Source organism: Euwallacea similis, chromosome 7, assembly GCF_039881205.1.
Source record: "Euwallacea similis isolate ESF13 chromosome 7, ESF131.1, whole genome shotgun sequence".
Taxonomy (NCBI): domain Eukaryota; kingdom Metazoa; phylum Arthropoda; class Insecta; order Coleoptera; family Curculionidae; genus Euwallacea; species Euwallacea similis.
The window spans coordinates 1,452,750-1,478,577 of NC_089615.1; the positions used below are offsets into that span (position 1 = coordinate 1,452,750).

General features: G+C 35.4%; 1 protein-coding gene across 2 annotated transcripts in view; it reads left to right on the forward strand.

Moving 5' to 3' along the window:
• LOC136409859 (5-hydroxytryptamine receptor-like) overlaps nucleotides 1-25,828 on the forward strand; it is a 182,549-nt gene that overhangs the window by 2,770 nt on the left and 153,951 nt on the right. The window lies entirely within an intron of this gene.

A 25,828-nucleotide genomic window follows, 5' to 3' on the forward strand; every position in this document is an offset into this window, starting at 1 on the left:
AAATTTGCATCCCAAATTGATGCTGCGCTAGTATGAAGTTAATATCATTCTTTACTTTCCCCTTATTATCTTTATATTTTTATATTAAAACTTTTATCAAAACTCTTGTGGTGCCCCCAATAATGATCGAGCGACTCGGTCAGCTCAACTGCTGGCTATTGGGGCCTATAATCTGACGTCTCGTTCAAAAAAAAAGGAAAAAAACTGTAATCACTGAACATAACAGGGGATTTCGTAGGCAGCTGTTGTGCTGACACCTTTGCGACTTTTCGGTTATTTGTCCGGACCCTCGACCGAATGTGCCAGATTTCAAATCACCCACTTCTTCCATTAAATTATCTCCTATATATTGGATCAGACCTTTCTTTGTCCTTTCATTTCCTCGCTACACGGATGATTTAATCTGAGGAGTACCTACGTATAAGCACTTTTTAAGCTGCACCAAACAAAAAATCTCTTTCAATCGACTCTATTTATGAGCTGAGCTACTCTTTCAGCGCCTCCTGGCGAAGGGTGAATATTTCAGAAACCTTTTATATGACTGACCTTGTCGTTAAAGTTAAATTAGGAAAGGTAAAGGCCGAAAGTGCTGTTTCAGAATCATGTTTTATGCATTTAACGAGCCCGCTTGTAAACCGTTATTAAACGTATGGGCCATAGCCGTATAAACGAAAAAGTTGGCGTCACAAGCTGTATTTGCTTATTGAATATTCAGCATTTAGGGCTTTACCTGAAGAACATATTTCTGCATATAACGTGCTTATTTAAACGAGGTGCCAGTGTTTATTTGAGCAAAGAGAAAAGGAATTTTAAACTTAAATTTGGGTGAGCGCCAATAGAAGTTGCATTGCTTTCAATAATATCATGGAACATATAAAGTTATTCTAAAAGTCATACTCTTAGATACTGAAGGTTTTTGGGCAGTTTTTGCATACATTGTCGAAGGAAGTTAGCTTTAAGGGTAACGGATTCATCGGTTCTCGGATTAGAAGAAAAGGACTTTTCCAATAGCTCTTGGGCTCCATTTTTTAGTTCCACTTCAATGAGTAAGAGTGAAAGCTGCATCAACAAATACTTCTTTAGATATTCGTTGAGTTTGAGTAGTTCCTCGGTGAAATCTAATAGTAATTCCCGTTATTTTTAAGCGAGAGAGACCGTTCAAGAGAAATAAAAGGGAAATCTTCTTGTTGTCACCTATTTTCCTCCAGTGCTCTCGAATGGATGGAGCTTATTGTGTAAGACCGGAACACTCAAATCCAATACAAAGTTAATGAAATATGGACGTGAAAAACAACAAACAAACACGGTATTAAGTTAATATATTCTCGGTTTAATAATAAGCCTCGAATTTTACGGGTTTAACTTTAAGTCCTCCTATCCCTTGAAATCTCTTCGGCGAAAACATAAGTTTGAGAGGACTTAAAATTTAAGCTGGCCTAATGACTGACGGTGCATACAGGCATTAATGTCCCAAACTCCGGATTCGTAATTGGTATACTAATCCAACAAAATACAGGCTGGATAGGTGAAGTGAGGAGAGACCTTTTGGAAGGCCCAAAATAATCTGTTTATGTCGACTGAAAATAATCTCTGTGAGCATTCAGATGTGAAAAACAAGAGCTTTCATTGTGAGAATTGTTCCTTGGATTGGTATCAATATACAGGTTGGTTCAGAGTAAGTCTGCCAACTGTTCACTGTAAGTTCCTATGGCAGAAATAAGTTCATACGAACGTGGTCCGTTTTCGCGTCCTATCTGAAATAGAGGGCGATAAAAAATTATTATTTTAGTTTTTTTCCAATAAGTCCATTGCGACAATAAATATTTTTTTATGAGTGCAAAATAAGTGTGGAGACATGTCTTTTAAGGGGAAAACTGTTTCAAATTTCATTAGTGGCGTCCTCATTAATGTAATCCGGAACATTTTAAATGAAAAATATGATTCGCCACAGGTTAAAAAAATAAAAATAATTTTCTAAATGCTTCATATTTCTGTGAAAAAAGGTCTTTTGAATATTTTTATTTACCTAATTTAGTCTTGTAGTTTTAATATTAGTTAGCAAATAATGCTTTTTTCTTCATGAAAACGGTTAACATTATGAAAAATATTCAAAATATGAAATGCTCAGAAATGATCTTAATTTTTTCAAAACAAATGGCGTATCAAATTTCTCGTTTGAAATAATTAGAGTTACATTAATGGGAACGCCATTGGTGAAATTAAAAACATTGTTTTCCCCTTAAAAGAAATCATTCTAAACTTATTTTGCACTCTTCAATTTTCATAAAAATATTTATTGTCGAAATTGGCTTATTAGAAAAAACCTAAAAAAAGTAATAATTTTTTATCACCTGGTATTTTAGAAAGGGAGCGAAAGCAGATCTATGTTCGTATGAACTTTATTTCTTATTTCGGTCACAGTAACCTACGGTAAGCAATTGGCAGACTTGTGCTGAAACACCCTGTATTTGGATGATTCCAAGGTAGTTGGCATCTTCATCAGCACACTACAACATTGGGAGCGCAAATCTGTAATAACAAGCACAGAAAAGTAAAAATAAATTGATTATATATTAAGCGACGTTTACACTTAAATAAGTGCGGTTCCCATTTGGATGCACGTGACCTGAACATGACGCTCGTTTTAGTCCGAATTCCCTGATTACTATTCCGTGTATTAAATTTTGAGCTTTGATAGAGTGGAGCATGAGTATCGTTATAGTGTGGAATGGCTTTTATTGTTCGAATACATGAGAAAGCTGGAAATGTTAACAGCTTTGAAGCTCTATGACAAATTTTGATGAACGAGAATAGCATTCAAAGGCGGATACCTCAGGCTACTTTTTGACATAAGCAGATTTAAGCAGACATAAGCCGACTGTCAGATTAAGCAGACATGAGCAGAATGTCAATGTGATTTAGATCAGTGACATTAGATGGCAATATCTGATAATGCTCTAAGTTGTAAGGTTTATGAGAGGCCATCTTACAATGGCACAGCTCAGGATTAAGCCAAAAAATTGGTCACTTTTACAGTATAGCTTGAGGTGACATAATTCATCTGGATTAATCCTGCGACTCCTGTAAATCTCGAGATCTCCCCCACCCTTGGCATTAAGCATCAAAGGAACCGCTACACCCCACTTCAGACAATGCAGAAAATCTAGGGTTCAATGGATTAGATGGGAACATGAGAAGGAAAACCATGGGTTTATTACAGGATTAAATAATTGCGGAACAAGACCAGAATAAATAAACATATCATGCAGGAATAAACGTATTACAGGATGCAATTAAATACTGGACAACTGGAGGGGTGCGTTACGGAGATTAAATGCTTAAGAATCTAATATTATTTGAATAGGACAGGACGGTATTAATGTGAGATAATGAGTAGGGGATGGCACTTTCTCAGGATATTCCAAATAAATTGTGTATTTGTTGAATTGTATGATTATGGAATAATATCTGAAATCAAGCCAGTTCGCTGGAAACTATTCAGCGCGGTGGAAATGTTCATTAAAACGAAAGAATTAATTTTAATTAATCTAAGCTTAGAAACTTAGCACGGGTCTCATATTTCTTTTCTTTGAACAAGGATAATAATGAAAAAAGTTTTAAAAAAATTCGACTCGCTGATTGGCTATCGTGACTATTCAATGAGATTGTTGTACGCACGGTTTACTAAAAAAATGACGCCATCTATGTAGTGTGCCCAAACTTATAACGGTGCTGCTCGATATCAAATAATTTAAGTGCTCAAAAACTGTTGAAGAACGGTTCGGTACAGGATCATGCGTTAAAGGCTTAATTGTATTTTTTAATACTAGACAGGAAATTGTACCCTAGAGACATAGTTAGAGAATTGGATATTATTTCCAGTAATTTCTCGTGGGTGTTTTTCCATATCGATCTAACCACTAGTAATTTTCGACATGCAGCCGGTAATTACTATTAACGTGCCACTCGTTGCATTAAAATTCCTCACGGATTTCCAACTCGACAGAACTGCATCAAAAACTTTGATAGAAAAGTTCCTCCTTCTGAGATCAAATCAGAGCATGGAAATTATTGCAATTCAACAAAAAATGATAAAAGCTTACAGTCCGATCTTAAAGATAAATCGTTATATTTTTCGGCAATGTCAAAAGTGATATTATTAATGAACAACCGAGGTTAGGGTGGAACTATCTATTAATTTTTGTGGGTGTAATGGAAATTTTGGGAACTGCAGGACACCGCAGTAATGATAACCATTTGTCTTTGTTATCGAATAATTTCTTCTGGGTAGTTTTTCCAACGAACATCACTTAATGAACAACTGTTCTTCCAATACCCCAATAATCGCCCTCCGAGAAGCAACATGTCTGTTGGATTTAATTGTTAATTTGTTCCAGCTCAAATCAGTCTCTAACTCCTTCAAAGGTAAAACTCCGTTTCAGGCAATTCCGAGATATGAAGGAATCTCGCACATTTCCGAAGAGGAGGCCGATTTTTCTCTAGCTCATAGCCACTTTAATATAAAATAAATTTGATATAAATGTCTCTTTAATATACAAAAGTTGTTCGTTGGATGGCCCATTTAGCCCAGTCCCATTTTAGACACAAAAGCCTCACGATATCTTGATTAATAGCATTCGCAACTTTCAAGAGACGGTTTTTCTTCGTCGACAATGGAAATTGGAGACGGGTCGCGAAAAGGATGATGCCGTAATAAATTACCAAGTGATATTATATTGCCATATTTCCTGCATAACTTTCCCCGAGAATTACACAACTTTGAGGCTGATATGCTTGGATTATTATATCAAAACTTTCCGATACCACAGACGTTGCATGTACAACACAGCAAATCGTACAGGGCATAATGGAGAATTATTATCGTATCCCACATGGCTTGAACAGGATGCAAAACAGGAACCCTGCACAAATTGAATTCGAAAACTGAACTGAAAAAAGGGAGTAGGTAATAATTCTCGCGTCAAGTCGCTGAACTTCCTATATAAATTTTAGGGGAATTTGAAAAAAAGTTTAAATCTCGTCTGGGATTCGGTAGACAAGGATTTGCGTTACATCCTGTCTGTTTGGAAAACGATTCGGAAAGGTCAAATCAAAGCAAAAGTTTTGTGAGTGTGGAAAAAAGGAGCAGGAAAGGAAAATATGATTAGGGACCTATGGGAGGTAGGAATATTGAAAGGATTCGGGGATGGAGTTTTAGTCTATGAAGAAAATCCTGATCATGCCTGTGTTCTCTTTTTATTTAATATCCCGCATATACAGTAATGGCCATAAATATAGCAACTTTTGAAAGCTTTAAACTATCTAAGCGCAATTACTTAAATTGAAAATATGTTTTATATACAACTGTTGATGTTTATAATGTATATAAGTATGATAATAGTAACCCCAGTAAAAAACTAAAAACATTTATTTCTCTAACCTTGGACAAAAATATCTCAACTTTCTTAAGTTGATATAAGTAGCAGCTAAAATATAACTTACAAGTTAATATTTGCTCTTATATTCATATTTTATCATACCTCTTGATGTGCTGCTTACAAGTCATTTAAATTAGTATAGTTTTTGTGCCGTGTTTAGTTCCAGTGTAATTCCACAAGTTCTCAATAGGGTTTAAATCTGAACATTGCGAAGGCCCAGGTTGAAGTTCAATATTTTGATCCCTCAACTATTCTGTAACAAATTTTGATTTATGTTCAGAGTAATTAACGTGTTAGAAAACATTTATTAAATGCATTATTTCTTCATGATACACTACAAAATAAATGCTCAATATGTTCCTCTACATAAAACGATCCATGTGAGTCTATGCAGCGAAGTCGACGCATCCCAAAGTCAAAAAAACATCCCCGAACTATAGTCGTCCCACCACCAGACTTCACAATCGGTGTAATGAACTTTTTGTTTAATCTTGCAGCTGCAGGATGTCTAATATAAGACGGTCCATCACTTTTAAATAATTTCAACTTAGACTTATCACTAAAAACTACGAGCTCCCATTACTCTACTGTCCAATTCAGGTGAATTTGTGCAAAATTAGGTCCGACCTTTGTATTCTTCTTAAATAGTAGAGATTTTTTCGCATGTCTCCTACCATATAGTTTCTTCTCTACCAACTTCCTTTTCACCGTCCTCGAACTGATATTCTCAAGTCCCATTTGTATTAAATTCAACTTTATTTGTGTCGATGACAGAAATGCGTCCTTTTTAGACGTTCTGATTATACATATACCTATCGGTGTGTCCTTTAGTCTTTCCCACGCGTCCTGGATTTCTTCAGGCAGGCATTAGTTCTCTAGTGTTTTTCCGAATTTAGTTACAATTCTCAATGCAATTGGTTTATGCAAGTTCAAACTCCTCGAAATATCAAGTTGTTCTTTATTTTCATATCGCTGAATTACAATTTTCCTTAGTTTTTAGGAAACAGTTTGGTTACAGTCGACAGTGAAAAATGCGAAATCAGTCTACTTAAAGTGTATTTGCTATAACAAATAAGGTCTTTCATTGAGAGAACTGAATAAGCAAAATTCCCGAAGTTCCTACATTTTTGCCCAACGTTAAAGAAATAATTTTTTAAAGTTTTCAACAGGAATTTTTATTATCATATTTGCCTGCTATAAAAACATTAACAGTCGTATATAAAACACATTTTCTATTAAGGCAATTCCGCCTAGACAATGGAGAACAAATGGTCCAATTATGGCTACTACTGTACGTATTTGTTGGAAGATAATAACAAACAAAACTCGTTCGCCGGCGCTATTTCTTGCAGAGCTGTGTCATTGTTTGGTTTTTTTCACTATTTATTAAAATTACAAAATCTGCAAAAAGAACAACTTTTCATGTCTCAAATGTGCACATTCTTATCACCTCAATTCTAAATTTTATTTATCGATTTTCAGTATCATATAAGCTCCCTGTTTATGCACATACCTTCATTATAAAGTAATCGACGTAAATATGACGCGTTCTCTACACACTTTCACAGAAAGTTAAGCTGAAATTGAAACGGCTCCGTCATCAGGTATGAAATTTATATGAGACTTCGTCGAAGTTTGCTGGAGAATTATTTTCTTATATCTCAGCTTTGGAATTTCATTTCCAGAGAGCGCCTCTCGATCATATCGAGCCAGAGCTATTTTCCGTTCAGTTCCGTTCAGGGCTGTTCTTTTTTTCTTGGATAATTTTCTTATGAAATAATGCAATTTCGCACCTGAATATCTGCGAGAAAACTTTTACAACTGAACAATAGGTACTAGGAACACAATCCTCATTCAGGGATTGTCGCTACTTAAAGCATATTAAAATAAATAGGGAATCGGAAGTGCAATGAGGCCATATTACATTCAATCTAAAGTCCAACCAATGGAGCTTTGAGCAGGAAGAAGTGTAGAATGGCTTTAACTTATACGACCTCCTTTATATTGTTGGAGCCATGGGACTGGCTCACTTTTATTCAGGCACAAAACTCCTTTATATTCGGAACGATCCATACAATAAGCAATTGTGGGTCCCCCAGTGTGCCTCGTTCTCAAAATTTAAACATTAACCCTGCAAGGAAAACACTATCGAATTGGTCTCTTTTGACTGGAACCCTAATTATAGGACAGCGGCTTTCCGGCTTCAGCTGCAGCGCCAGTGTTTCCCTTAAAGAAGTTTAAATCAAGTTATAAAAACTGTCACTAATTGTGATTAACTCGGGAAAATGCATAAGCAGTAAAAGTTAAAGACTCCTTAGGGCTTATATAAGGATGGCGGTTAAATTTGACTACAGGGTAATGTTAATAAAGCGAGCCAATTTTCGAATTATCGGTGCAACATGGAAAGCGGGTATAGCGTGTTTAGTATGCACTTCGCCCTAATGTAGCCAGGACCCGGCTAACGGTAATTTAAGCACGATTTACTTAATTGACATATGCATGCAAGGTTAAATGAGATTAAGCAATAATACAGGTGTTTGTTTGTGTTGCGATAGGTACGTATAATAGGTATATGAGCAATTGCTCATCTGGCACCGATTCGAGCCCAACGCGATGAAATTGGAGAAGCCAGGAACTCTAAATGAAGGGAATACCTAATTTCATATAAGCCTCAAATAACTCCTGCGTTTATTTGGGAAATGAACTCTGACTTTTCCCCCATGTATCTACTTAATCCTAGCTGGATGCACGTAGCCTTTCCTTGGAGAATAAATAGAAGAAATTAAGGTAGGGCTTTAATTAAATACGAATTCTAATTGAATACTTTCGACTCTATAGAGCCACCCTTACTGGAATGTTCATCTTAAAATTCAGAACTTTGTTAAAGTTTCCTTCGCCTACATTTCCTTGCTAGATACTTTTCTTCGTTTAAATACCTCTGTCTTTTCAAGAAAATAACGTTTAATGATTTTTGGTTTAATCTGCCTTATACCTCCATGCGTTCAGAAACTCTATTTAAGTTTAATTGTAGCAGACTACTATAACGAACGAGTCCAGAATATTAATCGGAGAAGATGGACGTCAAAGCAAGTTCGGTGGATCCCATCAATTTCCCCGAGCAGATACAGTTCAATATTCAGCAATTTGATTTTTCAAATTTTTGTTTCTGTTAACGGCCTAGATCGAGCAAGAGAACTAAAAATATTTCTCTAATGTCAGGCCATCAAAGCATCCGTTGGAAAACTTCTGAAAGTGCTTTTTGATTGCGTTTTATGCCCCCCTTAGCTTGCTGGACGTTGTTATTTCGCTCCTTTTAATCAATATATGGGCCAATAGCCATCAGTATTGGTCACTTTAATCGGTAGCTAATTTCCATAGAAACCACTAAACTAGTAAATGCTTCACTACTATTTCGTTCGATGGAAACTATCTTCTTGTTAAATTTGCCTGCTATCTGAAGTATCTAACGTATATTAGACTCCCTCTTCAATTAATTGACAAATGTAATGCTAAAATGGTGAATATGACTCAAATCCTAATAAAAAGATTCATCAATGTTTTGACAGGCAATTGTACAAAATAGTTCATTAGTGATCCATTTTAATGCTCATTTTTTCAATCGTTTTACATTAGCGCACGATTTTATTGTAGACTGCCAAACTTACAAAATCAACAAACACGTTATTTTCGTCCTACTTGGCGCTTACTTATCAGACGGAGATAAACTATAAAACATTTAGTCATTGTCATCTGCCTTTCTGCTTTATGTCATGGCTCTCATGTCTGGCTTTAGCTCGCATAACTCAAGCGTCATTGTCAAACTTGTCTTTGAAAATTGTGATCGTGTTTTTTGTAAATTAAATTCAAAATACTATTTTCTTCGAGAATCGTCACCTGTATTTGTGGTTGGTGGCAAAATTATTGCAATTAAACTCCTGTATTAATGAGCAATTACTCACTTCGCTCGCGCGTTTAATAATTTAGATTAGTAATAGCCTTCATTAATACACTCATGCGTTAAATAATTATATTCTACTCTAAATCTAATTTTTTCCTACTCAGGATTCTTTTGCACATAAAATAAAAGTGCCATTATTACATCGATTTTGACCTTAACAAAGGGTATTCATAATGGTTATTATGATAGACGTGACGGTTATGTTCACATGCAGGTACCTAATGGCCTATTTGGCTTAAAGCCAAATTATCAATATTCTGGTAAGTTATGTTTCTGGTAAAGCTGCCAAGATATTCGTGATTTGGTTCTTAAGGTGTAAATGGCATGCTCTTTTTGACTGAAAGTATTAGTTAGTATTGGTAAAATGAATTATTGGAGTTTAGTGATCAGAATTCACCACATGAATTCGGCCATATATTGGTGGAGATTCAGTTGAATGTTCGTTTATAAATTATTTTCACGAATATGAGAATCGAAACTGTTTGTTTACATCTTGGTTTTCATGGTGGACACGGTGATGTTGCGATGAGCGGGCGTTGTTCCATTTTTATGGCCCGTTGCTAATGATAACGGGTCGCAAAGTTCCAATAACGTCCGTGGTTCTTGGCACTGGATGGTAAAGTAAAAATAACGCCTGTTAATTATGTAACCGTTATTAATTCAGTAACTAGCGATCCTTGACCCATTGAAGTTTAGTGGGTCATCAGATTTAGGCCGCGGGCGGCATCTTCGTCTCTCTGGCCTCTATATATTTACCATTTGAAAAATTTTCATAACATCTAATTACCGACAAGGAAATAGCGAAATTGCTTTTCATTGCAATAATTTCCCTACAATTAATTTCCAGACAACTTTACTATTCAACAGGAAATTCTAAATGACCCTATTATTGTGTGGCTTGATGGGAATTTTCAAGAACGTCGTAAACCATTAAAATAAAGTTAGTCTCCATTGGACGCGTAAAGAAAGTAAGAAACGCCGGTTTAATCAAGCCCTTAGGGCAATTACAGACGAACAAAGCACCTCTTGTCAGGAGCTACCTATCTCGTAACAATGGCTTGACGACACGTTTATCTCTAAAGCCGGATCTCCAAAGGATCAAGTGATTCGTAACATTCCAGATAAGTTGTCGGTTGGATTGGGAACGGAAAAACGTGTGCTCGTCGAGAGAGCTGGACAAATCGGGCAGCTAATTAGTCCGGGCATCCAAATGACCGCGAGGTTGCCCTGAATACCTCATCAGCGTCACGGTGCGCCTAATATGGAAAAATGGACACCATCAAGTTCGTATCATCACTAATCATTTTAATTACCCGCCGTTATATAACCCTTCATATTTTATTATAATATTACCTTTATCCCATGAAATATTATTTTGTAACGCGGAGTCGCTTGCTAGAAAACGTCAGGATCGGTGGTGATAAATGTGTGAAATGCGCCGTTAATTTAGGCCCTCGTCAGCTTTGTTGGAGTTTAAGTATTGGCGATCCAAGTTTCTGACAAATAGCACATTTCTTAAAGTGGAAGGCTACAAGCGAATAATGAAACAATCTGAAAACTTCCATAAGAATAATTATGAAAATCCCACCTTCCAGGTATAAGAATTATTGCCTGGATAATTTTTTGCTTGAGGCTTGCGTAGAACTGGAAGGAAGGCTCCCTAAAGGTTTCGCACCTATAAACCCGGTTTGGTAATTTTTCCTCTAAGCTAGACAAGACGGATTTGAAGCCCCATGAATATTTACGAGTCGACTTTCACGTCGTAACTTTAGCGAAGAAAATTCGGGAAGCAGGTAACGGAGGAGTTGTTCCAGAGAAACTTTATCTTGCTAAACAATGTCATATAGGGATAATCACGGTAATAATAAAGGACGTCCCCTAAACGGGATTACGGGAGGCGACAAAAATTTTAGCGGCGGGATTCCGTCGTGCTGAAAAGTTTAATTGAGTTTATTGTCTCTCGTATAATATTACACTGGAGAACACCGGGGAATTTTAATGAATACTGTAGGTGTTATCTGTGGTATTTGTATGGAATTGTTAGTAGCTAGGGGTCTCAGAGATTTTGTTAGACCACAACGATTTGTTGCCATATTGTTTCAGAGGTATAATGGCAGAAAATCTGTAATTAAAACCAAAAATGATGCGGGATTGGAAGCAGCAGCAATGGTCTAGGAGAGCGGTATGCTCTGTGATTCAAGCTACCGAAGCGAAATTTTGGTTCTAAGTGAGGCCAAAAAATTTGTGGAGAAATGCGGAGAAGATTGGTGGAATTGGAAGTGACGGAGAGTCAGGACAAAGATACTCACTTGGACAGTCAGTGCTGTCCAGGTCATTATCTTCAGTCTAAACTGTGTTGACTTTTTAATAGAAGAAGCCTGAATATAAAATCGAATCCGAGCAAGCTGGCGCCAACTTAATGGAAATACAAGTTTCCGATTCGTTTGTATATTATTCCAGTTTTTAGTATTTTTCTATTTGATAACCCAACACAAACTCAGCGACTCGGTTTGGTGACAAGTGCCATAAGATACTCACTCCAATAACAACAAAACTGGTCTACTCTGGGAAATGACATAAAATCCCTTGATCAAGGAAGTGCACCTCTCAACCCATTTGACATAGTTCGGTTTCTCCATTAGGGTCTTCCCATTGCCTTATTCGGACCGCAAAATTGGAACCATAAACTTTTGATAACTTTTATTTTTGTCTCGTCGATTCCACTGAAGTACAATAAAACCAGAAATTACCCGAAACCGTTCTAGGAATGGAGATGTCTCAATAAGAATTTGCCTGCAACATTAAATATTGGGAGCTTTGTAAAATCCCTTGACAAAATACTAAACGTAAAAATAAAAGGGATTTACTGTAATCCCATGGGTTTAAATCAGGAAATCGTGGTGTCCACAGATATTCCCCACCCCGATTAACTCACTGATGTGAATAATTTATATTCAAGAACGTCCTTACATATGTAAGGTAATTATTGAAAGTACCATCTTGCATAAACCAAAAACATTGTCCTAAGGCTAGACGAACATTAAAGTACAATAAAACCAGAAACTACTCGCAACTGTTCTGGGAACGGCGATGTCCCAATAAGAATTTGTCTGCAACATTAAATATTGGGAGCTTTGTAAAATCCCTTGACGAAACACTAAACGTAAGTTTTCATCGTCTTCCCGTTAATCACCTTTTAAGCCTTCACGATTTGAATTAATTCTACCTAAACCTCTGTACAACGAAGCCTGGCATTTAAGGGATTACTGTTATTTGGCCGGAATTTAAATAAGTTAAAACAGTTTCAGATTTTCTTTTTCCGGTGTTAAAGGAATTAAACTGACTAGTTATTTTTAATAAGAGCATATTGTGGCCTTAGACTCTCTGTTTGCTGACCAGGTGTCACAGTCACTTTCAGGTAGAGAAAGTACACTTTCAGGCATTTAAAGGCCCGCGGGAAGTGCAATTTTCCCCACACGAATGAAATTAGCACGAAATGGTAACGAGTATGAAGATTTCGCACAAGCCGCAGGCAAGTGCAGTAAGCCACACGAGCAGGAAATGGTTATGTTGTACAAGCTGTATGTGATACTTTTTCTATGGCCACAATAAATGGAGAAAAATAAAAGAAATTTATTGTTTGAAATTTGAAAATTTGTTTGGCCTCGTTGCTGTGGTTGCAAAGTCGTGGGAAATGAGTTTATTTCCTTATCGTTGCGCACGCACCACGCAGGAAATGAAAGTATGTAACAATATCCTGACTGCGAAAGAAAAAAAAAAAATTTCATCCTTTCCAGTTGCAGGTAAGTGCCTATAAGTTAATTCCAAACAGGGAAAACTTGCCCGGTGGCACGCTCCAGAAATCGAAAATTGAAATTCCCTATGTGAAAATGTAATTTGAATAAATCGTTCCACATGGATGGAGGCCTGTATCTGATCAAGTTCCAGATTCGTGTGAAATGGGCCGTTAATTTCTTTGGGGCTTAAGGTAGTCGCGCTTTTAATGGCACTGATAAATTACCACGATTTCTACATCACTTTGTTGGGTCAAATAATAGGACCTAAGCGATTACCATATTGACACCCATTGATTATTGAAAACAAAAGTAAAACCATTTGTGAGGAAATCTAATCAGTAACAGGGAGCACAATGAAATTTACACCTGTCCCTGTTCAAACAAACTTCTAGAAAATATTTGACAAAGATGGCGAGTCAACAAAGGAAACTCATTAAGATCCGGTCTAAGTTTTAATTGATTTAAAGTTGGCAGGGGAAATCTCATTGATTTTCTTACCCAATTCCCCAAATTGCTTCTTACGTCTTATTCTTAAAATATTACTTACTAATACCATTTATTCTCAAGGGCAGTACACAAAGAAAAATTGTTAAGATCTGTGTCCAAGTTGACGTGGTAATCACGCTTTTCGTTGTTTTTCGTTACATTTGTTGATACAACAACAAACCCCCCTCACCCTTCCCTTTGAGGTACCACTAGATAATACCACTGGTCTTGCATATACAAGGTGTTCATTTGAAAACTTACCACCTCAATAACTTCAGAACGAAAAAAAATACTGAAATTTGGTTTGGGGGGATCTCAAAGGTTGTAAGGAGGAACATTTTTGGCAGCAGCGGTGTTAATATTACGCACACCCCTTCACACCCAGTCACTTCAACTTCACAATCTTAAATGGCGCAATACCTCGATATGTACCTCATATTAAAGGGCATTTAAAATGCATTATTTTCACGTAAATATTTCTAATATTGTTGAAGTTGTTTTCGAGACATTTACAAAAAAACGAATTCTTTTACACAATAAACGAAATTCCAAAAACCCACTGGGATTTCAATATTACTGTTTATTGTGTAGTAATTTGCTAGATACCATTTTAAAAGTGTCAGTTTATTAAAAATGGTGTATTTCACAGAATAGAGAGTCGAGATTGTGCTAATTTATGGTGCGACTAATCAATGCCCTAAACAAATTGCGTGCAGCTTCATCTAACAATCTTTGATTACTTCGTTTTACGTTCAGTACAGATCCAGTTCTTCTAAATTTTTCCAATAGCTGAATTACATAAACATGCAAAACATGTTTGCCAGGGTATCTCTCACTGAATATCGACGCAGTTTGTCTAGAGGATTCGTTACTCGCCCCATAAATTAACACAATCTCGACTCTCTATTTTATGGAATACACCATTTTTTAGTAAACTGACTTTTTTAAAATAGTACCTAGCAAATTACTACTTGATAAACAGTAATACTGAAATCCAAGTGGGTTTTTGGAATTTCATTTATTGTGTAAAAGAATTCGTTTTTTTGTAAATGTCTCGAAAATAACTTCAACGATATTATAAATATTTACATCAAAATAATGCATTTTAAATTCCCTTTAATATGAGGTACATATCGAGTTATTGCGCCATTTAAGATTGTGAAGTTGGGGTGGCTGGGTGTGAAGAGGTTTGCGTAATATTAACAATGCTGCTGCCAAAAATGTTCCTCCTTACAACCTTTGAGATCCCCCCAAATCGCATTTCAGTATTTTTTTTCGTTCTGAAGTTAATGAAGTGGTAAGTTTTCAAATGAACATCCTGTATAATGACAAGTCGCTTGCACTGTCTCGTTATTGCCTGCTTTTATCGATATTATTTAGCACGTGAACCATTCGTTTTTCCCGATAAACCGAAGCTAAAGTTAGGAAAGTTGTTTTGTACGAAACAGTATCTATGAAACTACGAACTTAGGATAGTCCGCGCGTGATAATTCAGTCCATAACTATCTTGGCATTTTCCGGAATCGCCTCACTTTGGCTCTACGACAACCGGAAGAACAATAAAAACTCTTGGCGAAACCATCCTGCTTTTAGCCAAAATAATGTGTTCTCTCCATATTATGAAAAAAATTATTTCTTTAATTGAGAAATTAAGTTTTCGGGATTCGTTTTTATTGGTACCCAAATTTTTAGAGTTTATTACTTTTCTTACGAACCATAACTGGAAAATACACTGCTCAAAAGAATCTACGGAATAAGTATACTTTGGCTATAATGTTTATATGATGACATTAATTCACAATAAATTCACATAAAATTTCTTCAATACTTACTTCAAATAGGTCGAAATCCAAATCGAGCCTCATCTGTAAATAACACATTGGCCCATTCTTCTAGACTTCAATGTTGCTGTTCCTCCGCCCAAGCCAAACATAGAGCTCGATATCTTCGACGCAGTGCAGGGACTAGGTGCCCGTATTGGGTGCCGAGATTGTAGAGCAAGTACAGGTAACCAGTTTCTAGCAGTTTGGTCCGAAATCAACACCCTGTATACCTCGTGTAGGTTTCCAAACAGATTCCTAGCTGTAGCTATTCTTGTAGGCCTAACTTCAAGGACCAGAGAATGATCTCGCATTGCTGTCATAATACGTGTACGACTAGTATGTTTTTCTGCCACATTTCAAATTTTTTGTTAAGAAAATTTATAAGAGACATCAAAAATGAAGTATCGATAATTTTTTTTGTCACAAGTGAATCAAATATGAAGATTTATCAATAATTCACTCAAGCGCGTGGAAAGGGAGACAAGTTGCAAAATGCACATTTTGAGTTAAATTTATAAACGATATGAGAATAAAATGAAGTTCCTTTGTGCGAAGGGAAACACTTGAATCTGTTGCTATTTTCAATAAAATGCAATACTGCAAGTGGAGATATTTTCGGTTTAAAAGTGTATAATGAGAACAAAAGTTATTCCAGTTTGCATATTTTTTCTATTCTTAATGCAAGCAAGATTAACTTGACTTAACTCGTTACGCACTATAGAAGCGTTTCTTGAAGGGACGAGAATGTTGATATGCTCCATTTTTCTTGTGTATTATTGCTAAAAAAAATTAATTGTTTCTATTTAAATACTGTGCGTTTTAAAAATGTTCGGTCCAGTAGACTTTGCAATTATTTGACACCGAGTCCGTATGTCTTTGATAAGTTCTTTTATGTAACCTTGAACATAAACAAATAAACCTAACCTCACTTAAATACGACACTGTTTCTTTTATTATTAGTTGGATTTTTTAGAAATTGTCTTTTTCAAGACTTATACTTTAAGTCAATTGCAATATCTCAATCTGTTTTCTTAATCCGGGTACTGCAATTCCTGAAACATTTACATCTTGTATGGATATAATAGTAGATTTTTTTTAAAATTAAAAAACAAGTATTAGGCGATACATTTACTTGGTGAGAAAGTGTTGTTAAAGATGTGCTGGAATTATCGTCCAATAGTCGCCTCACCTTTTCAACAAGTTCTGGAACTTGTTTAATTGGTCAACCACTTTCGAAGTTCCTTTGAACACTGCCAGTTCCAGGAAACAATTTCACGACATAATTCAAAGTGTCGCGAAATTGCGATTCCAGCACTGCAATGTGGGGGGAATTGTTCACGAAACTTTTGAAGACACGATTGAATTTCAAACGCCCATTCTTCGTTTATGAACTGTTCATTCCGAAAATAAGGCTCAACTGTAAAGACTTTTTATTCGAATGTAAACACCATTTTCAGTACTCAGAAAAATTTAACTAACCAACATATAAGTCCATGGAGTTTTGAAAAAGACTATTTTTAATAATATCCAATTAATAATAAAGATACAGTAATAATAAAGAACAGAGTCGTACTTAAGTGAGGTTAGGTTTATTTGTTATTTCGGGAACGTAGAAGAACATATCAAAGACATACGGGCTCGGTGTGAAATACTTTCAAAGCCTATTTGACCAAACACTTTTTAAAACACACGGTACAAAATAACATGACAGTGGTTAATTTTAAAGTGACGTACTGTGTTTAAAAAAAAAATAAATCTACAAATCCTACAGAAATGTGTTTCAATACTTTAAGGTTATGTTTTCAAAAAGGACACACTTTTAGCTAAATTGCGGAGCAAAGCGAGCATAATAGATGGTAAGTATATAGAAGAATATTACTTTAGTTTAAAGTTGGTTAGTTCGTATCTTGATCAATAGTGATTAGCATAGGCGGAACTAGTGGAAATAATCCATAATACTGTTTAAGCAGTTGCAATGTGGGGGATAACAGCAACACTATTCTTCCAATCATGTCATTGCAGAGAACTCAAATATGCCTCAAACATTTTGTCATCTGAAATTTTGTTTATTAATAGCAATAACTTTAATGACCAACAAAGTAATGGAGAATATTAATTTCAAGTTTGTGGTTTATTTTATTTGGCTACCATGCCTACATGCATACAATACTACTATTTTTATCTCTTTCAGGATCATCTCGTAAAAATACATTTCACGAAATGCCAAATGTTGAGCATATTGAAAGTGATTTTGACGATAGGGATCAGGATCTTGACTATATACGAAAAACCAGTTCAAGCAGCACATCTCTTAATGATTTATCTCTACTGGAAATCCGAAAAAGAGGACAGAAAAAAATGCTTTGCTTGAGAGAATATTTAAAGAGAAGAGGGGAAGAAAAAGTGTTAAAGGTAACGCAAAAGAAGGAAGGAAGGAAGAAACAGAACGACAGAAGCTTTAGAAAAGAGTATATCGCATTACATGAAAAAACAGTGAGACATCAAGAATGCAAAAGTTTGGAAAAGTAGAAGAAGGGTGGTACAAATAAAGAGCCAGGTGAAGCAGTTCATGTTTTGTTTGATGAGTACTGGAGGTTGGGTAGATTTAACAAAGGCCTCGTTTATATTTCCATATTTATATTAAAGGTAGAAAAGAATACAAAAAAGGGGAACACCCGAAAAATAAGAACTTTCGTTTATAAATATCATGTAAAGGTAGACGAATATTTAATAGAAATTTGTGAGGGTTGCTTTAAAGTCATTTTTGATATAAGCAATAAGTTTATAAAACAGTAATACTTAAAACAAACACCTCGAGTACTATTGAAGATAATAGAAGAGGTTGTCACTCTCCACACAATAAAATTGAAACTGAAGCGCTAGAATTAGCCAGAAAACATATTATGTTGATACCAGCATACGAAAATTATTACTGTCGACGACGTACCCAAGATCGTCATTTCTTATCGTCTTATCATACAGGGGGTTTCAGAACTATTGGATCAGACTTCTAGGGATTGTTCAGTGCAACAATCGAAGATATGTGAGAATAAGAATCCATATTCACAAATTTCTCCCTAAGGCACTATGGCCATAAGATGCTTTAAGACAGTTATGCGCAAAAATCTTTTTATCAAGTTTTAGTACGTTTTATTTTAATTTATTTGTACAAAATAACACTATAGTAATTGTTCAAAACGTCGTCCTTGAACTTCATTGCACCTATTTAAAAGACGTACATAGTTTCTGTGGACTTGGGTAAAAATTTGATAATTGTTTTGAACGACTTCATATTGTGCAGTGATTCGTGCAATCAAGTCTTGTTCTGCTTCCACCGACGCTTCATAAACCAGAGACTTTACATGTCCTCACAGAAATAAATTTAAAGGTGTTAGATCGGGTGACCTAGAGGGCTACTGAACTGAATCACCTCCGCCGATCCAATGTTGTCCGAATTGAGGATCCAAATACTGATGGGCTTGAACAGAAAAGTGTGCAGGCGGACCATCATGTTACAGCCACATTTGCTATCGAACGTTAAATGGGACGTTATCCAAAAGTTCCGGCAGGACATTTTGTAGAAAATGCGTGTAGATAGGTCTCGTTAAACCATTGGCTAGCAGGTATAAGCCAACAAAATGGCCATTAACAATACCAGCTCACACTTTAACAAACCAACGTTGCCGATAATTTCTGACAAATAGCGCATGTGGATTTTCTTTGGTCCAAACCTGGCTATTCCTACTGTCGAGTATGCCATCTCATGTGAAACTGGCTTTATCCGTTTATAAAAAAACCTAAAAAATTGGGTTGCTCGATAAACTGATGAAGCAGCTACCCACAAAATTGAACTCTTTGCTGATAATGGGCTAGAGTCAAACTCTAGATTTCTTGTAAATGATGTGGATAAAGTTGTTGCTCATGTAATACCGCCAAATAGAAATGTGAGTTGTACCCATACCATGCGCAACTTGATAAGTGCTAGTTGAAGGTTCATCTGCAATTCGGTAATGAACTTTTTTCTCAAAATGGACCGTTCTTACTGTTTTTTTTTGAATCAGTGTTATACATGTTAGGTTTCAAAGTGCCAGTCTCGGTAAGTTGTCGATGAATTACAATAAATTTTTTGTACCCAAGATATTGCCTTGCGGGATAGGGTTTTTGACAAAGTTGTGCAGCGACAATTGCAATTTATTGCGTCATATGCCAGATGCATATCAGCCAGTTGTTGATTGGTGTATTTTTCCATAAAGACCGATTATTTTGCTTTTTGAATTTTTTAAAACATGCAAAATTAACGAGTGAATATGTCGAACTAACGATCAAGAATTGCTGTTATGAATCTTGACTAAGGTAAACATTTAGCAAAAAGTATTTAACAGGTTCTTTCAAGTTCAAGGACGACATTTTTAACAATTTCTGTAATGTTATTTTGTACAAACAAATTCAAATAAAACGAACTAAAATTCGATAAAACACATTTTTGCACATAACTGTATTAAAGCATCATAAGATAGTAGCACCTTAGGGAGACATTTGCACACAGGTTGTTATACTCAGATGTCTCCTATTGTTGCACTGAACAATCTCTAGAAATTTGATCCCATAGTTCTAAAACGGTCTGTATATTAGCCAGAATGAATAAAGAATGCCAGGTTTGGATTCCTCCATCTAAGTCGGTTAGTCGGAAAAAAATATAAATCTGAGTTCCATTCCATGAACATATCGATAAAAACTTGTAGTAAGGATACATGTGCTCAATGTAATAAGATGCACAGTTTAATAAAAAATGAAGTAACAAAGATGAATAAAGTAAAACTCAAAGACGAGGTAATGAAATATTAGCATGATGCTGAAATTGCTTATGAATCTGAAAAGATAAATAAAGAAAATGCAAAAAATTGACGGGTCTAAACCTTTTTTATTTTTGACTTATAACAATGTTTCGCCAAGTTAAACTTTTCGACTGCATTTTATAAAAGACAAATCTGGACTTACAATTTGACAATTCATAACTGTATTAACAATAAGAGTATTTGCTGTATGTGGCATGAAGGGCATATTGGAAAAAGCGGCAAACCGAATAGCTTCATGCCTCTATAAAATACTTTTGACCTTGCTTCAAACTATCACACATATTCTTTTTCTGATACATATGCGGGGTAATATAAAAATTCTCACTTAATCATAATGTTCATGGTGTTGTTGAAAAATAGTAAATCAATTGAAATAATGTTTAATACCGGATCATACAAAGTTGGACTGCGACAGTGATCATTCATTAATAGAAAAGAAAACATGAGAATCCAATAGAACACCCAAGGCACTGGTATAGGTTAGTTCGCTCTTATGGAAAAGACCAATAATTCCAAGTTAATGAGATTAAAACAGTGATTTCATCGACTTTTTTTTTCTTTGCTTAAAACTTCTTTACAAGTACGCAAAGTAAGTGAACAAAAAGAAAAGTTTATATGGAAAGATATCAAATGGGTGTGTTATACAAAAACATCGATATTTGGAGCTTTTTAATGTAAAATGGCCATAAAGAAAATGAAGTTTTCAAAACCGTCACCTTTCAAAGAAGAGGGCAAACTGAGTCTCCATCTATGCTGCCAAAATGTGCTTATCCTAACTCTATAATGGAAGAAAAGAAAAAGGATCTGCTGGAACTGCTTTTATATATTAACGAAGTTTTTCATGATTTTTACCAGGGTCTTCCAAAGGAAAAAACCTTGCAAATGTTTTACCAGACTATTTGATGAAGAAAATGTAGAAATTCTGTAAGAATGTTAGAGTAATGTGAGATTTTTAAGCAATTTTATTTGTGTAAATAGAGTTAAGCGTTTTTTTCTTTAAACCAAAAAAAGTGTTTTTGTTTATTTTTCTCTTTTTGAATAAAATTTTATGTATTAATGCAATTGTAAGATACACTGCTTTTGTTGTACATTCTTCGTGACACTACAGTAAAGAAACACGAAATATTATATCTCAAAAATCCCGTTTTGCACGCGATTGAGCGAATTGGCCTTATTCCCGAAATTATTTTGAGCAGTATAGTTCCGCTTATACAGGGTGCATCGAGTTTTGTTATATTAACTAAACCCTGTTTAAATATTGAAGAAATTAGTCATGACGGTAAGTCACATAAAAATGAATCAGAGATAAATATGCATTTCGATTACAGTGGTTCAAAATGTTGTTGAATGGTCTAAATCGAAACCACATTAATTCCTTCATCTCTGGGCCCTAACGGACTTCGGTTGTTTTCGGTACCAGACGTCTACAGTCAGTTATAAAAGTCTACATACACTATTTAAATTTCTTGAAACTAATAAACTACTGAAATAATTTTTTAAATTTTATTATACATAGATTAATGGTATTATGGTAGTAATATATAAATCTCACAAGAAATAGGAAATACAAATATAAGTGTTTAAAATAGATCAATAAATTTAGAATTTTTGCCCCACAAAAGTCTACGTACAGTAAATAATATTCTAGATCAACAATTAAAAAAAAATTCTTATCACATTTTGTTAATATAAAAATAGCATCCTACGTTTTGTTTGGTCCAAATTTGGCGCGTGTACGTGGTTGGGTCGATTCACCCCTTTCGATACGATAACCGTGAACTACGTAGATCGTGGACTGGATTGATCGATTATGAAGGACCACCCTGAGTTCGCAGTCTCAGAGACACTGTTTTCGCGTATAAAAGAAACTAAACCTTCTTAACTTAACAAAGGTTTATTGGTAACATTAACAACTATACAATATCGAGAGATACGTTATTTAAAGAATGTTGACGAGAAGAATCTAGCACGCACGAGTCCGTGATGAAGTAACGAGAAAAGAGAGCCGCTTCAGTTTCGCACCCTCCTTAAGTACTGATACGGAGGTGTAACACCCATAGACGTACTCCCGATAAGGCCCCATTAGCGTCTTCTAGGCTACCTTGTCGCGTTAATGCGTAGCACTTAGAGGCATGGTCGCTGGGCTTTTATTGGAGCCCAGCCATTGTATTCGTTTGGTGGTACCTTTAATTTAGATTCGCAATTTTAGTCCGACAAAGAATAGTGCTGGAAATCCCAATCATAAAATAACTTCCCTCAGCCGAAGATGGGTGTTAAGCGCTGGGAATTCCAACAGTATTACCCAATGGCTGGGGTTGTCCATGGGCGTAACATCAGTTTCTTAAACTCACTTTGGACATTTAAACTAATAAATAATATAACTATAATCCATGATATAACAATACGTCGCAAGTCCTAATACGTTTAATTGGAGAGTAGATTTGATGTGTTTGTAAAAATGTTACCAACAAATATGGGAAGAGCAGACATTTTATTACATATTCGAGAGTTAATTGTTAAGTTACGAAAAAAAGAAAATCATATGCAAACATAGCAGATATTGAAAAATTGCTACGCGGTACAGTGCAGACAATAATTACAAATTTTGAAAAAAGTCATGTACTTAATAAGCAAAGGACAGGCCAACCAAGAAAATTAAACAAGCGAGATGCTCGCATGATCCTACGGATAATCAGATCTGAACCCAAAACGAGTGCCCCAAAACTTGTGTCTGAACTTGAAAGTGAAAGTGGAAAGATTGTATTTACATTGTGAAACAATAAAAAGAGTTTTACGTTCACATGGATATCATCAAAGGATCCCAAGGAAGAAACCGTTCATTTCTATTCAAAATAAACAGAAACGATTAGAATTTGTAAAATTGCAAATAAAGATAGATTTTGAGTTTTGGAAAATTGTACTCTTTACTGATGATAGCGAGTACAACATTTTCAGTTGTGACGGTAAAGGAAAAATTTGGCGGAAAGTTAATGAAGAACTGAAGTCTTAAAATATAGTACTAACGGTTAAGCATGGGGAAGGCAACGTCTTGGTTTGGGGGTCTATAGCGGCGGCTGTCGTGGGCAAATTAGTATTCATTGATTCTACAATAGATCATAAGCGGTATATGAAAATGTTGCAAGACAATTTATTACCATCAGTCCGACAATTACAACTTGACGATCATTGAATATTCCAGCAGGACAACGATCCCAAGCATACAGCTAAAATTGTATGAGAATGGCTTCTCTATAATGTACTCAAGTAATTGTATTCACCTCCTCAGTCACCTGACTTAAACCCCATTGAACATTTATGGGACGAACTGGAAAGAAAAATCAGAAAATGTAAGATTACAAACAAGGAATCATTGAAGAGTGCGTTGTATACTTCCTGGGCAGAAATACCACCAGCTGTAACAGAAACTTTGGTCTTGTCTATGCCTAAGCGCCTTCAGGGTGCGATTGATGCAAATGGGAACCAACAAAGTATTAATTTTTTACGAACAATATTATTATTTTACTTAATATGTTACTTTAATATTTACTGTACGTAGACTTTCGCGGGACAAAAATTCTTAATTTATTGATCTCTTTCAAACACTCATATCGGAATTTTTTATTTTTTGTGTGATTTATACATACAGGGTGTCCCAGAAATAAGTGTCACAATTTCAACAAGTAACAGAACTCATCAATGGTAACAACTTTTGTCAAAGAAGTTTTTTTTTAAGTCACATTTACTTCCGGTATTTTTACCAATTAAAATCACTCTGGCACCGCTTATGGATTAAAAAGAAATCCAAATACACACTGGATATTTTGTTGATGTTTTCTTATCGTAAAATTTTTTTACTAACCGTGAGTCAAGCTCGATGCACCGCAAGGCTTGTATTGTTTACGATTGATACGTGTCGTTTCTGTTATTGTTAGTGTTTGAAAATATTAAGAAATTTTCGTGTGAAATGCCGTGTTTTACAAATAATGAATACACTGATATGGTGTTAGCTTATAGGGAAGCCCGTGGAAATTCTAATCGGGCTCGTAGGAGGTTTAGGCTCGTAGGGTCTCTTGAAGGTAAGTCAAAAATTTAAATTATTTTAACAGTAAATAACGTAAAACCCCAATAACCATTAACTTCTCCTACTTAGCTGTATGCGTTTATTGACTATTTGCAAAAAAGACATGTACGTCAGAAAGCAGGCAAAAAATTCGGTAGGTATCTATGCGAAGGATCCGAAATAGGATAAATAATTTTAGGTGCCATAGGCGGGTAACGGAATTGTAATAAATCTTTTAATGAATTGAACTGGAAAACTATATCTCTAACGCAAAAAAATGTACTTGAAAAAATGTTGCTTTTTACGAGTTCTATTATTGATTCAAATTATGGCACTTATTTCTGGGACACCCTGTATATTACTATCAGAATGCCATTAATCTGTAATAAAATAAAAATATATATTTCAGTAGTTTATTGATTACAATTTACTGGTGTACGTAGACTTTTGTGACTGACTGTATATGTGGGATAATATATGGACAGGACAAAATGCGGAGAAATACAGATGACCGCGCGAAGATGCAGATGGCCCTGTAATGTTACGGATAGCCATATAAATCACGTTCAGAAATAATTGGAAACTATCAGGTGCATGCAAAGATAGATTTTACTGGGAAGACCTATAGGTACCTGAATAAATTCTTTACTAAGTACTAATAAAAAGACCAGCATCTATTTTAAAAAAACGGTATATAAAAAGCACATTGAAATTTACCTTTAATAATATATTTTTGAATTTTCAATATGAGCGCCTTGCTCATATTGAATGAATTTTGCTGCTTTTCTCACGTGGCCTATGGTGATGACTTATTCCTTCAATATTTAGATGAACTGTGCAACAACCGCAATTCTGTGAATCTAACAGATTCCTGGCAAAACTTTAAGCATTTCCACATCGAAATCTAGTCGTTTTTGAAATATTGCATTGCAAATCCGACCGCATTTTGTATTTTCCACGGCACCAAAATCGATGCCTATTATGCCGCAGTTGTTGCTTTCGTTAATCGCCTCCGTTCCTCGTCTATCTATAACAGAAATGTGCAGAAACAAAGAACAAAGGGAATAAACTAAAATGTCGAATATTTACTTACTGCTTTTCTTTATTCAAGACAACTTGCAAAATGTTACTTTATAGCGAGGATTATCATTTTATCAATGTTTTATGTTACGCAGAAACGAGAAAATGTGATTTCTGCGTTTTGATATTCGAACGAAGAGATCAAAGAAAATGTTTGTTTGTGCGAGTAGCTCAAGAAATTCGAGCATTCCAAGTCGGGGTTATTTCTCGCGATTACGTGTGTTCGTGTGTCCACCTAAAGGAGCTATTACTACATTATTTATTTTATTTGCCACCTTAAACTACTGTGAGTTATGAAGATAAATGGTGGTCGGTTTCGTTCACTAGACA